Source organism: Oryctolagus cuniculus, chromosome 5 (assembly GCF_964237555.1).
Source record: "Oryctolagus cuniculus chromosome 5, mOryCun1.1, whole genome shotgun sequence".
NCBI lineage: Eukaryota > Metazoa > Chordata > Mammalia > Lagomorpha > Leporidae > Oryctolagus > Oryctolagus cuniculus.
The window spans coordinates 150,878,596-150,891,266 of NC_091436.1; positions in this window are offsets into that span (position 1 = coordinate 150,878,596).

Sequence of the window (12,671 nt, forward strand, 5' to 3'; positions counted from 1 at the left end):
TGGTGGTTGAAAACCAGATTTATTTTTCTTCAGCAAGCATCACTTAGCACGTTAAATTTATGATCATTTTAACGTCAGAGTGAAGCTTTGCTTTGTTAACAACATTTAGAGATGGAGAGGGAGGGATGAGAATATTACTTTGTTCTTAGAATTTTATCTGTAAATCACTGTGAATCTGTTAAAAGCTAATTAAAAATTAAAATTAAAAAAATTAAAAAATAAAAACTATCTTGCACCACCACTAGAAATACAGGAACATTTTTTTTTTTCATTTAAACTGGTGTGTATTTCATGCAACCTTGAGAAAATCTGTGTTAATTCACAATGAATTTGACACAGTTATCTGCAACTGAGGGGGATGGTGAGAGTCATTTCCATGAGATCAGTTTTATCAAGCTGATTCTAGTTAAATTGTTTTCCATTTCAGCTACTTGTTTCCCCAAGATCAAGCCACATGAGTTGGATTCTCTCTCTAAGCCTCACTCTCAGTTGTGCCCCCTCCTATGAAACAAAACCACCATCAACAGCTAATGTGTGTTTTACCAAATACATCAACCCCACCCAGTCTTACTCATTCACCACAACCTAGTTTTTAAACACTGCTCAGATTCCTGCTTCAATCTTTTCTGCCCATTTTTGCTAGCTCTTCCAATAATTTTGGAAAGCCCAGAGGCCAATAAACAAGTAAACTTGGATAGCCACAAACCACAGTGCCCCAAGTGTAAACTACTGCATCTGCTTACTTAGCATACTTCAAGCTGGGGCAAAGCCATTGGTAGCTTTAACTGGAATCCTCTGAGGAACCCCCTCAGTATGCTGGGAACTCGACATTGGCATGTGCAAACGACAGTATCCCCCATGTGCGGACTCTGAAGAGAGCATAAAGCTAATTTCTCAGGTTGTTATAGGGGACTAGTACTGTTGCTACCAAAGTTAAAATTTCTTCAGGATCTTTGGGATCTAATCCACTCTTCTTTTGTGTAGGAGAGAAAGGGAATGAATAAGGAGGAAACTCACAAGATTCACTGCACTGTCCCCTGGTTTCTGACTTTTTAAGTGAAGTTGCCAAGAAATAAGCGAGCAGACCAGAAACGTCGACCTGGTATCAGCCATGTCCTTCCCTGCGTGACTGAACAGAAAGCGCTGTGTCATCAGGGGACCAGGCTCTTTAGATCTGTTTATTCTGTAGAATGCCCTGGGGAGCACGAGGGGAACAGCTTATGTAGTTAGTGCATACTCACACCCAAGTGATCCAGATTAATACAACTCAATTTCTAGACCTGTTCATGAGATCATATCCAAGCACCAGTCACCTCCACGAACTTCAAGTCTAGGAACTGCTACTCCAGGTCTAAGACATTAAATCTAGAAATTTATCATGCATCCAAGTCATCTAGACATCCTCCAATACAAAAATTACCAGGCTGCATTACTAATTTCTGATTAACTAGCCTTAGGTGAAGAAATCGATTTTTGCTCTTGGTTCTTCTCTCTAGCCTCCTCTGGTCTCTCTGCTCTCTTGGCTCTTCTCTCTTGGCTCATTTCTTCTTGTCTCTCTTGTCTCTCCTCTCTGTCTCTCTCTCTCTTACAGTCTCCTCTCTTTTTCCCTCTTCGCCCCTTCCCTCTGGTCTACTGAGTTTTCCCCCAATAAACCCTTTCCCTTAAAAAACAAAAAAAATAAATGGATTTTTAGCAAGTCCCTAACACTTGATGCTGTAAGGCCAGGGATGACGCATTGAGAACTAACACTCTGGGAATTCTAGGTCTCTCTGAAGGCATATTTAGTAGACTTGGGCTCACATTTCACTGGCAAAAAGGGAACCAGAATATTACCTATTTTCATTGAGCATATCAAACACATTCTATCCCAAACATATTCAGATTCTCTTAAATAGGAGAAAAGGAGAGAACAAAGCCCTGGAAATGATAGTACAGTGATATCCCATTATTTGTGGCTTGCCTTCCATGGTTTCACTGTTCTGTGTCCAATCATGGTCCAAAAATATTAAATAGAAAATTCCAATATAAATAATTTATAAGTTTTCAATTGTGAGTATTCTGAGTATGTGATGAAATCTCTGGCCATGCCACTCCACCAGCCTGTGATGTGAATCGTCCCTTTGCTCATCATAAGGTTGACTATCATCATATCACTGTGCTTGTCTTCAATGGCCCTTCTTTTATTTAACAATGGCCCCTCAATACCAGAGCAATGATGCTGGCAATTCAGATAAGCCAAAAAGCCTTAAAGTGCTTCCATTCAGTAAAAATGGCAAACGTTCTGAACTTAATAAGAAAAATAATTCTGCGCTAAGTTTGCTGAGATCTACGGAATGAATGCACCTGCTCTCTATGAAACTGTGGAGAAGGAAAAAGGAAGTGGTGCTAGTTTTTCTCTGACATCTTAAACTGCAAAAGTTACAGCCACAGTGCGTGATAAGTGCTTATCTAAGATGGAAAAGCTACCTTATGGGGTGTAGTGCTTTCTGTGATTTCAGACATCTAATGGGGTCCTGGGAAGTACACCAATGCATAACGGGTGACAACTAGGTTTTGGGGAAGCCTGAACCATAGGCAGCATCTAAGAGCCCCAACCAAATCAGACTGCCCTTGACTCTGAAAGCTGAGGGGGATCCACACTCTTTCAGGAACAGGCAACAAGTAGTATCAGCCGCAGCCACATACTCAGGTGAGCAACACTTGAATAGCCTCATTTGTATGAATATTCCATTATTTAAAGGAAAAACACGTTTCATAGCAGCAACTCTACCCAGCATTCAGATAGCAAGCAGGTATGTGAAGAGTTAACGCCTAACGGCCTCTTCCCTGGGCAAACTCTGCTCAGAGGGTCACTGGTGAGTTGGCTGCAGCAGTGAGGAGATAGGGGGTGTGTTAGCACTTTGATCTCATCTGGCTGCAACTCTTCTTTCTCAAATACCATTTTCTTCCTTTCTTTTCTCCTGGGCAGAGATCTCACACAATTCCTGGCTCACACCATGCAGCTTTAGATTCACTGCCAGTAGATTAGCTGAGTGACTGAGGGTGCACATACCTGTATAAAGTGCTCTAATACCCCTAATTCTCCTCTTACCTCCTGCACACTGTGCCTATTCGGAATGATTGCAATGCTTCCCATTTTGTAATGGTTGAATCTGAAAGGGAAGTGGGCCCTGAAATGCTTTAGTGCAGAGCAATTTTAAAAGATTTGAAAGCTTTTCCCTTGAAGCCACAAAATGCCCTGAAAGCTTCTGATCACTGGACCCTGCTCTATCCCACACAGATCTGACCAAGTCCCTCTTCTATCAGCCACATATACACTGAAAAATTCCTGTCTTTAATCATTAAGTCATTCCTACTGCTTCAAATGACTCCATGGCTCTTATGAAAGCTAAAATTATTTTTACTTGAAAAACTTCAGGCTTGTGATTTTTTGTAACTGAAAGAATAGTGCCCATCAGTAAAAATGACATAAAAGCAATGGTTTGCATCCAAAATATGTCTTATTGTGTATGTGTGTGTGTGTATATATATATATATATATAAAATGCAAGGACCTCCAATGTGTGCTGTTCTCATTCAGTTGAAAAGCAAAAAGGAAGGGACACAGTTGCTGCAGTGTTGATGACACTTGTGCTACAGCACAAGGCTCAGTGAAGGGATGATGGACAGTCACAGAGCCACACAGTTTGCTGCTGTATCTGCTATGTCTAAGACCTTTCACAGGGTGCAGTGTGGTATTTCGTTTCTTAGGCTGCTCAAATCTTTCCTTTAAATTGCCCACCCTGGCTCTGATTGCCATCCCTTCAGAGAGCCATCCTTTACTCTGGACATTTGAATGTTAACTGGCTTTTTAGGAAATGCAATCATAATCAGTAATTAGTGAATCCCATGTTAGATCTCTATAAAACACAGTTTTTCTTCCTTCTCATTTTTGGTCTTAAAATTATTTAAAAGGGTATATTCATCATTACCTTCTTAATTTTATAGAAGTAAAGTTGTAACATTTTTGGTGCTCTCTAACAATCAGCTCAATTCCTTTTATCAATGTTACCATTCTGTGCATTTTATGTAATATCTCATAAAGAACATGTCAGGGTACCAGCATTGTGGCAGAGTGATTAAAAACACTGCATAAACTGCCTGCGATGTGCATATCCCGTATCAGAGCACCAATTCAAGTCCCAGCTGAGCTGTTTCCAATTCAGTTCCCTGCTAATATGTATGGAAAAGCAGTGGGTGATGGTCCAAGTAGCTGGGCCCCTGGCACCCACGTGGGAGACCAGGATGAAGTTCCTGGCTACTGACTTCATCCTGACCTGGCTGATGCATTCATTTGGGGAGTGAACCAGCAGATGGAAGGTATTCTCTCTCTCTCTCTCTCTCTGTGCCTTTCAAATAAATAAACAAATCATTCTTTAAAAAAATCACACCATTTCTATTAGAATTACTTTGGATTAATTCATGCAGTAGCCACTCAGTCCATCAGTGTGTGTCTACTACACGTTACATACAGTGCCAATTGTAGGAGATACAAGAGGAACCAAACGAAGGAGTCAGAGTTGCAAGAACCCATGAGTTAACACTTATCCAGGAAATTGATAAAATTGATAAAAGTGTAAAAAGGGCATATTTAATGTTTCTTAAGTAAGCTCTGGAAATTAAGAGATAATTTAATTTCAGGTAATTTTCTAACTGTGATAGGGAGAGGTAAGCAACTAAAAAGGCTTCCTCTGGTATCCAGAGGGTACCCTCCCTTCTTTTAATTCTTCATTTATTAGTCTTACCACTCTCCTTCACTTTCTAATTCTTGGTCCCCAGCTCACAGACTGTTAATAAATAAATTGCTTCTTTATGACTGTCGTCTTACTAGTTGGAGGACTCTAAGCATGTGTAACACATGTCCACCCCTGGAATTCCTCCTTATTTATACTGGGGTTACTATCACTGTAAGAGCATAAGACACAATGATTGGATAGATGCACAGATGGATGAATGGGTGGGTGGATGGATGGATGCATGGATGATGGATGGATGCGTGGGTGATGAATGGATGCATGGATGGGTATATGGGTGTGGATAGGGGCATGAACACCTAGCCCATGCCTAAGGACAGTGCCTATCACATTGGCACATCATTGAAGTCACCACCATGGGTTATTTAAGCCATATGGCTTCTTCATAAATACAAATACATTTTGGGGGGTTTTAAAGGATTTCTGTAAAGCACAGTGCATGTGGAAAGACAATTATATTCTACCATAAAGAAAAACTCTTTGAAGTTATTTCAGAGAACATCCGATTTGACACCATGGTTTGCAGATGAGAAAAGGAACCATGATAGGGAAATATTCTACCTGAAATTTCATTTCTACTTAGAAAGCTTTTCCTAGAACCCAACATTCTTTATGTCCAGCCCAAGGCTCTTCCCAGTGCACAGTATGGACCACATTTGTAAACAAGTGAAAACTAGGCAACATCATGAATGTCTGACAATTCAGTGGAAACCTGAATGGACAGATGGTTCACCAGGCCTCCTGGAGACCAGCCAAAGGTCTGGGCAGAAAGAAGAACAGGGCACCTTGAATTTATGTTTGCTTAAGAGGTTGCAGAACGTTTACCCAGAATGGGTAGCAGATGCTGCAACTTCCCATCTGCCTTAGTTATGCAGCTGAGACTGAAATTCTGTGAAGCCATGTCCTCTGTAGCAATTCAGAGTGTTTAGTCTCCACCAAAAGAAAATTTAAAGATACAGAACAACATAAAAAAAAACTTGAAGTCGGAGAGCATCCGTGATGTCATTTAAATCTTATTTCATTTTCCTTAACTGTATGGGAAGAACAAGATTTAACACAGTGGCACACTTAGGAGAAGGAGCGAAGGCATGGAAGAGCATTAAGAAGACGCATTGCCCATGTTAAAGGAAAATCGCTCTATTTGTTTTTCTAAATGAATAGTAAAGCTGTATGGATATTTCCTTTAACATGTATCATCATGTATATGGAGGCTTTTTTTGTAACTTGGTAGACAAGTATAAAACTCTTCCTGCCCCCAAATTAGCTTACAGAAATTATAGCATTAGACAATCACTCCTTTGGAGTTAAAAAAAAATAATCCCAAGAAGTCAAAAAGCATCAGATGAAAATTTTTATAAAATCACACATTCTATCAATAGCAGTCACTATCTTAGGGCACACACCTTTAATGAGTGGGCATACAACAAAATTAGCAGTTTGTCACTGACAGAACTTCTTGTAGCTCTGAGCTCAACATCAGGTCAGTGAGCTCCACACATTTTCCCAGGTAACTGCTAAAATGCCTCTGCTGTTAAGTAGGAGATCTAGCTAACTCAAACTGACTCCTTGCCTCTGTGCTTAGCTCAGGTTTTGGTCTTTGTACCCGAAAGTTGAAGAGAGGAAGCAAGCTTCAAATGTGATTTTATCATCTCACAGGTTCTGTGTGAGTCTCCCATCGTTCCCCTATTGTCTGTTTTAGCAGTATCCTCAGGATAGCTTCCTGCTCATCAGAGAACTGCGAGGTCTTCCGGGCTTTGTAGCTTACCTGCCACTTGACTCTCAGCCAGAGATACCACAGTTCCCCCTATTCTATTCCTGAGCAAACTTGGGAGATTCACTCCTACAGAACCTAGTTCCAGGGCACGCCCTTTCCTAAGCCAATTATTGTGGCTAGCAGGGTGAACAATTCCGATTGACTGGGACCAATTGCAGTAAAGGATTGATGTGTCACAACTGCATGATGGCAGAGATGGATGGCTGCTGGGATGACTGTACTAGCTATTGTACAAGGACAAATTAAACAATCAGGAGGCCATTAGCCTGAGGCTGGCTCTGTACTTTGAGTTCCTATACAACAAAATACAACCTAACTTACTACATACGCAAGCCAAAACTGAACTTAGGGGCATAATAACCTAGTGTCAGCCAATCACAAAAAGCTATGCCTCCAAAAAGGCAGATGTTGGAACCTCAATCAATTAGGTGAGTTACCTGTTTCACTTTCTCATTCTGCCTGTAACATCTCACTGCCCAAACAGAGAGTGGGGTTCTCTGAACCCCTTCTGGTTCTGAGTGCTGCCCAATTCATGAATCATTCTTTGCTCAAATAAACTCTGCTGACTTTAATTGCCTAAGGTTTTCCTATTAACAAAATAAACATGATGGCTCAAATAGATGGGTCCCTGCCACCCACATGGGAAACCCAGATTGAATTCCAGTCTCCCAGCCTCACCTGGCCCAGCAATGACTGTTACATGCATTTGGAGAGTGAAGTAGCAAATTAAAGACCTCTCTCTTTCTCTCTCTCTTTCTCTCTCTCTTTCTCTCTCTTTCTTTCTTCCTCTCATTCAAAATAAATAAATACTTTTAAAAGAATAACATGTTTAAAAGTGCCTTTGCTTCTTCTGCGTGCAACATCTTTAGAGTGTAAAATCTGATGGCGGCGCCGTGGCTCACTAGGCTAATCCTCCGCCTTGTGGCACCGGCACACCGGGTTCTAGTCCCGGTCGGGGCGCCGGATTCTGTCCTGGTTGCCCCTCTTCCAGGCCAGCTCTCTGCTGTGGCCAGGGAGTGCAGTGGAGGATGGCCCAAGTGCTTGGGCCCTGCACCCGCATGGGAGACCAGGAAAAGCACCTGGCTCCTGGCTTCCGATCAGCGTGATGCGCCGGCTGCGGCGGCCATTGGAGGGTGAACCAACAGCAAAAGGAAGACCTTTCTCTCTGTCTCTTTCTCTCACTGTCCACTCTGCCTGTTTAAAAAAAAAAAAATTTTGAGACCTAAACCTACTGCTCATTTTTCTTTTATTTGTCCTTAGGTGTTGTTCCTAGGTGTTGAATCTTACTACAGCGTATCTCTGAAATGTCATAATATAATATGAATTTATGAGGTTAATGCTGTATAATGAATGCAGCAGACAGAAATAAGTAATACAGAATAATAACAAGAATACAGCATTCAGAAAATATGTAACCTGAAATTCTACTACTAACTAATGGTGAACTTTGGTCAAGTCATTGAATTTCTTGGAACTTCTGTGGTGCTTTCTTCCTAAATTGTGAATATTAATACCTTAGATGTCTAAAAGCAAAGGAGCAGGTATACTGATCTCTTGATTTCCATCAACCTGAAAATATCTATGATTCTTGGGGGAAAAGTCAACAAATGACACTTGAGAATGACATGGTTAATAATCCTATGATATTTCAAAATGTTAGTATTAACATAAATGGCCTATTGGTCTATTCATGGAAGGTAAACAAATTACCACCACAATTTAAGTTAACAAAAGGGCAGCTTTCATTTTAAAATTTTGGATCTTGTGTCTCAATCATTCTCCCTTGCTTTTGAAATCAATATAGTTGTAATTTTTGTTTTGTGCTCTGTCAGTATATAAGATGAAAATGTAGCTGTGACTAGGTTGAAAAATTATACAAAATTGATGACTCCTCCACTCTAAATGCATTGGAATTTAGGACATTGCTATTAGCTTGATTATTTTATTTAAAAGCTGCTTTTCTCTTCAGCTGTTTCCTCCATTGTTTCAAAACATGTGTTCAGTGTTAGGGTTTGTTGTAATAGAGGTAGTTTGGAACAGATATTTTAAAACAAATTGAACAGAAGGACAAGCTGGGCTGAGGACAAAGTGATCAAATGACTGTGTTCAGACTGTTACGAGATTCAAGTGCTTGGGTTCCCGTCATCCACCTGGAGACCCAGATGGAGTTTCCATTCCCTGGCTTCAGCCTGGCTTCCAGCTGTCGTGGGCATTTAGGGAGTGAATCAGTAGATGGAAGATCTCTCTCTCTGCTTGTCTAGTCTGTCCCTCTGCCATTCAAATACATATTTTTTAAAAAAGAATGTTACATGATTCAATTTTGAGATCTAAGGATTGTTTTAAATTACTACCAAAAAAGCATGCATTGAAGGCTAATTTATAACACATGAGCATGTAGTTAAACATCCAGCCATGCAAGTATTAGATTTATTTATCATAAACATTGAATACCATTTTGTGTCGAATGTTGTACTAGGAGCTGGCTGTCAAAGAATGAATAAACTGAGGCTCTTCCTGGCTTCATAGGGATTGGGGAATTTTTGGTAACAGCACAATGGATGATGTAATTATTCGACCTGAAGAAACCCATAGATATTTCACAGCTTTAAGTACCATCCTCAATATATGCCTGACGGCGAATTGGTGATATTTACCAGAGAAATAGTATGAGCCAGAAAACAGGAAAACACAGCTGGTGGAAAAATAAAGTTAGAAAAAAATGGGTGCTTGTCAATGTTTGAGGGTCATAAGAGAAGGTGAAATCCCGCCAGTTGCAACGACATCAAAGAAAGTGGAAGGCACAATGTTGTTAAGTAAGTGAGACACACACATACACACGCAAAGCAGGTATTGCCCATCCTCACTCATATGTGAAAGCTAAAAATTCATTTCATAGAAGTAGGAGTAGAATGGCAGTTCCTAGAGGCTGGGAAGTTGGAGGAGATGGAAAGAGAGAGGTGAAATAACGGGTATAAAAATAGTTAAACAAGAGAAATGAGTTCTAATGTTCTAAGTAGAGTAGTGTGACTATGGTTCACAACAAGTATTATATATTTTGTAAAGATATAGCAGAGAAGCCTGAGAGTTCCCAATAAGAGGAAATGATAAGTTTAAGAGAAAACAATGCTAATGGCCCTAATTTTACCATAATCCATTGCATTCATATATCAAATGATCACACTTCACATCATACATATGAGGGTATATCAAAAAGTTCATGGAAAGTGGAATTAAAAATAAGTATATTTAATGTGAAGATGTTAAAATCTATGCATATGAAACATCTTTAAAAATTCCATGGACATATATTTCGTGAAAAAATTATATATGGGTCTCAAAATGTTGGACATCAAAATCATTCCATTTTCCATGAGCTTTTGAAGTACCATCTATATACAATTTAAAAGAACAAATAAAAATTTTCAAAAAAAGTGTGGAGGTAACAGAAGCATCACGAGGCAGGATCTCTAAGTGAACAGAACGGAGTTTCAAAGGCTGCTCCTCTTAAAACAGCACACACAGATCTGGTATTGCAACAGCACGGAAGAGGCCCTCTGGCTGGGATTCAGTTGGAGGTTGGGGATATCTGGGTGCAGTTCCACAGAGTGATTATCCCACTGAACCCCCACGCTGAGTGGTTCTCAAGCAAAGAGGACACATTTAGGTCATCAAATCATTTTCAAACACTATGTCACTCAATTCCCCCACCGTGAATTATCCTGCCTTTTGCTCTGTTGCATGAGGTCTTAGCCACTTTCACTACATGATGAAACATTTGTGACACACGACATCTTGTTATTAGCACCTCAGATCAACCATTCCATCTTCTTATGAGATACCGAGGATGCTCACGTTGCCTGACAGGACTTCCTTGAGTGTCTGCTTTGTCCTCCTGAGAAAGAATCAGATTGCACTTACCCACCCATTTATCTCTTCATGAGCTTGTAGTTGGAAGCTGGTAATTTTTCTCTTCATTTCACCAATCTATGAGAATATAACCCAAAACACTGGTTAGAGTTTCAACAAAGAGCTCCCCATTTCCTGCCCAAGAGAATCACTGGGTTCCAAGTCCCTTTCTAAGGACCAGCGACTGGGTTGCAAGGCACTAGTCAGTGTGACATCCAGCATAGGAATCAGGCCTGAGTCTCCCACTTCTGCTGACCCAAGTCCCTTCTCCTCACCCTCCTAGTTTTTCTTAAGTAGGAGTCTTCCTCCTTAGTCCTAGGCTTTGATAATTCCTTCCAATCTCAACTTCTTCTAGGAGATCATCTAGTTTTTCACATAAATTGAATTCCTAGTGTCTTATTCTGGAAATCCAGAAAGCCTACAGTTGATAAGAAATATGAACCTCCATGAAATTTTGATGATCTGTGTTGCTCTATTTGAAATCAAGCCATGCATAATTAAAATCAGGATCATTACTTGTTATAGGATGATGAGTTTGATTTGGAGTTCTCACATAAGTAGGTATTGTGTAATTTGCCCCATTAAAACATGAACTATTGGCTGGCGCCGCAGCTCACTAGGCTAATCCTCTGCCTTGCGGCGCCGGCACACCAGGTTCTAGTCCCGGTCGGGGCGCCAGATTCTGCCCCGGATGCCCCTCTTTCAGGCCAGCTCTCTGCTGTGGCCAGGGAAGGCAGTGGAGGATGGCCCAAGTCCTTGGGCCCTGCACCCCATGGGAGACCTGGCTCCTGCCATTGGATCAGTGCGGTGCGCCGGCCGCAGCGCGCTGGCCGCGGTGGCCATTGGAAGGTGAACCAACGGCAAAAGGAAGACCTTTCTCTCTGTCTTTCTCTCTCACTGTCCACTCTGCCTGTCAAAAAATTTTAAAAAAAACATGAAATATTAACTAGTGACATTTTTCTTGGCATCCCCTTTCCTCTCAGCCCTTACCTCTATTTTGATTGCAAGGTTTGTGTGTCCTTAGGTACCAGGAAAGATGTGTGACTAGGGAACAGGGAAGGAAGAGAGGGAAGAAATATGACAGAGAGGAAGGATAAAGAGAAAGACAAAGGTGGCGGGGGGAGAAAGGAGGGAGAGATAGGAGGGGAGCAAGGGACAGAAAGAGGAAGGGGAAAATAATTTTTTTCTGGGCAAATTTCAAAAGCTTCTGTTAACAAGGTAAAACACTCATGACCTAAACACAAATTTTGGGAGGCAAAATGTTGAGGTTTTTCTCTTCCATCTACTCAACCCAAGACTAGAAAAGGAATTCCCAGGTTATAAAAGAGGCATGAAGGCCTGGTGATGTGGCATAGCAAGTAAAGCCACCACCTGCAGTGCCAGCATCCCATATGGGCACCAGTTCAAGTCCTGGCTGCTCCACGTCTGATCCCACTCTCTGCTATGGCCTGGGAAAGCAGTAGAAGATGACCCAAGTCCTTGGGCCCCTGCACCTGTGTGGGAGAACCGGAGGATGCTCCTGGCTCCTGGCTTCAGATCAGAGCAGCTCTGGCCATTGCAGTCAATTGGGGAGTGAACCAGCAAATGGAAGATCTCTCTCTCTCTCTCTCTCTCTCTCTTTCTCTGCCTCTGTATCTCTGTAACTCTGCCTTTCAAATAAAATAAATAAATCTTTAAAAAAAAAAAAAAAGAGGAATGCTACTCAAAATAAAAGGAGAGTTGGTAGATACCCAAAAGAGGGAGTTGATGTTCACTGCTTTGTGCTTGAGCCTTGGGGAGGCAACATATGCGAGGACAGTCTTTGCGTTTTAGGCAAAACATCTAAATCTGTCCCTGAGTGGGGTCCTAGGAGGGGCACAAGCCCAGAGAGAGGAAACACTGCCCAGACTATTTGTGTAGAATGGGCCTTACACTGGTTTGTTGGGATTTACAGCAAATGCCCCTATGCGTAAAGGTATCATAGAAAGGACACTGAGAATCACTATTGCATAGATAGAGGTCAGAAGACCAGCAAAACAAAGAACGTCTGAATCATACCTGGATTGTCAGGTGTCGCTCCCCCTCTTCGTGGAGGAACGACACAGGACCCTGCGCTGTTCTTTCGTCTGCTCGGCCCTCCCCGGGTTTGCTGCTGGTTCTTCCCGAGTTGGCTACTGTCCCTTCCACGGAGGTTCCCCCTGGCCACTTTCCCCACTTGC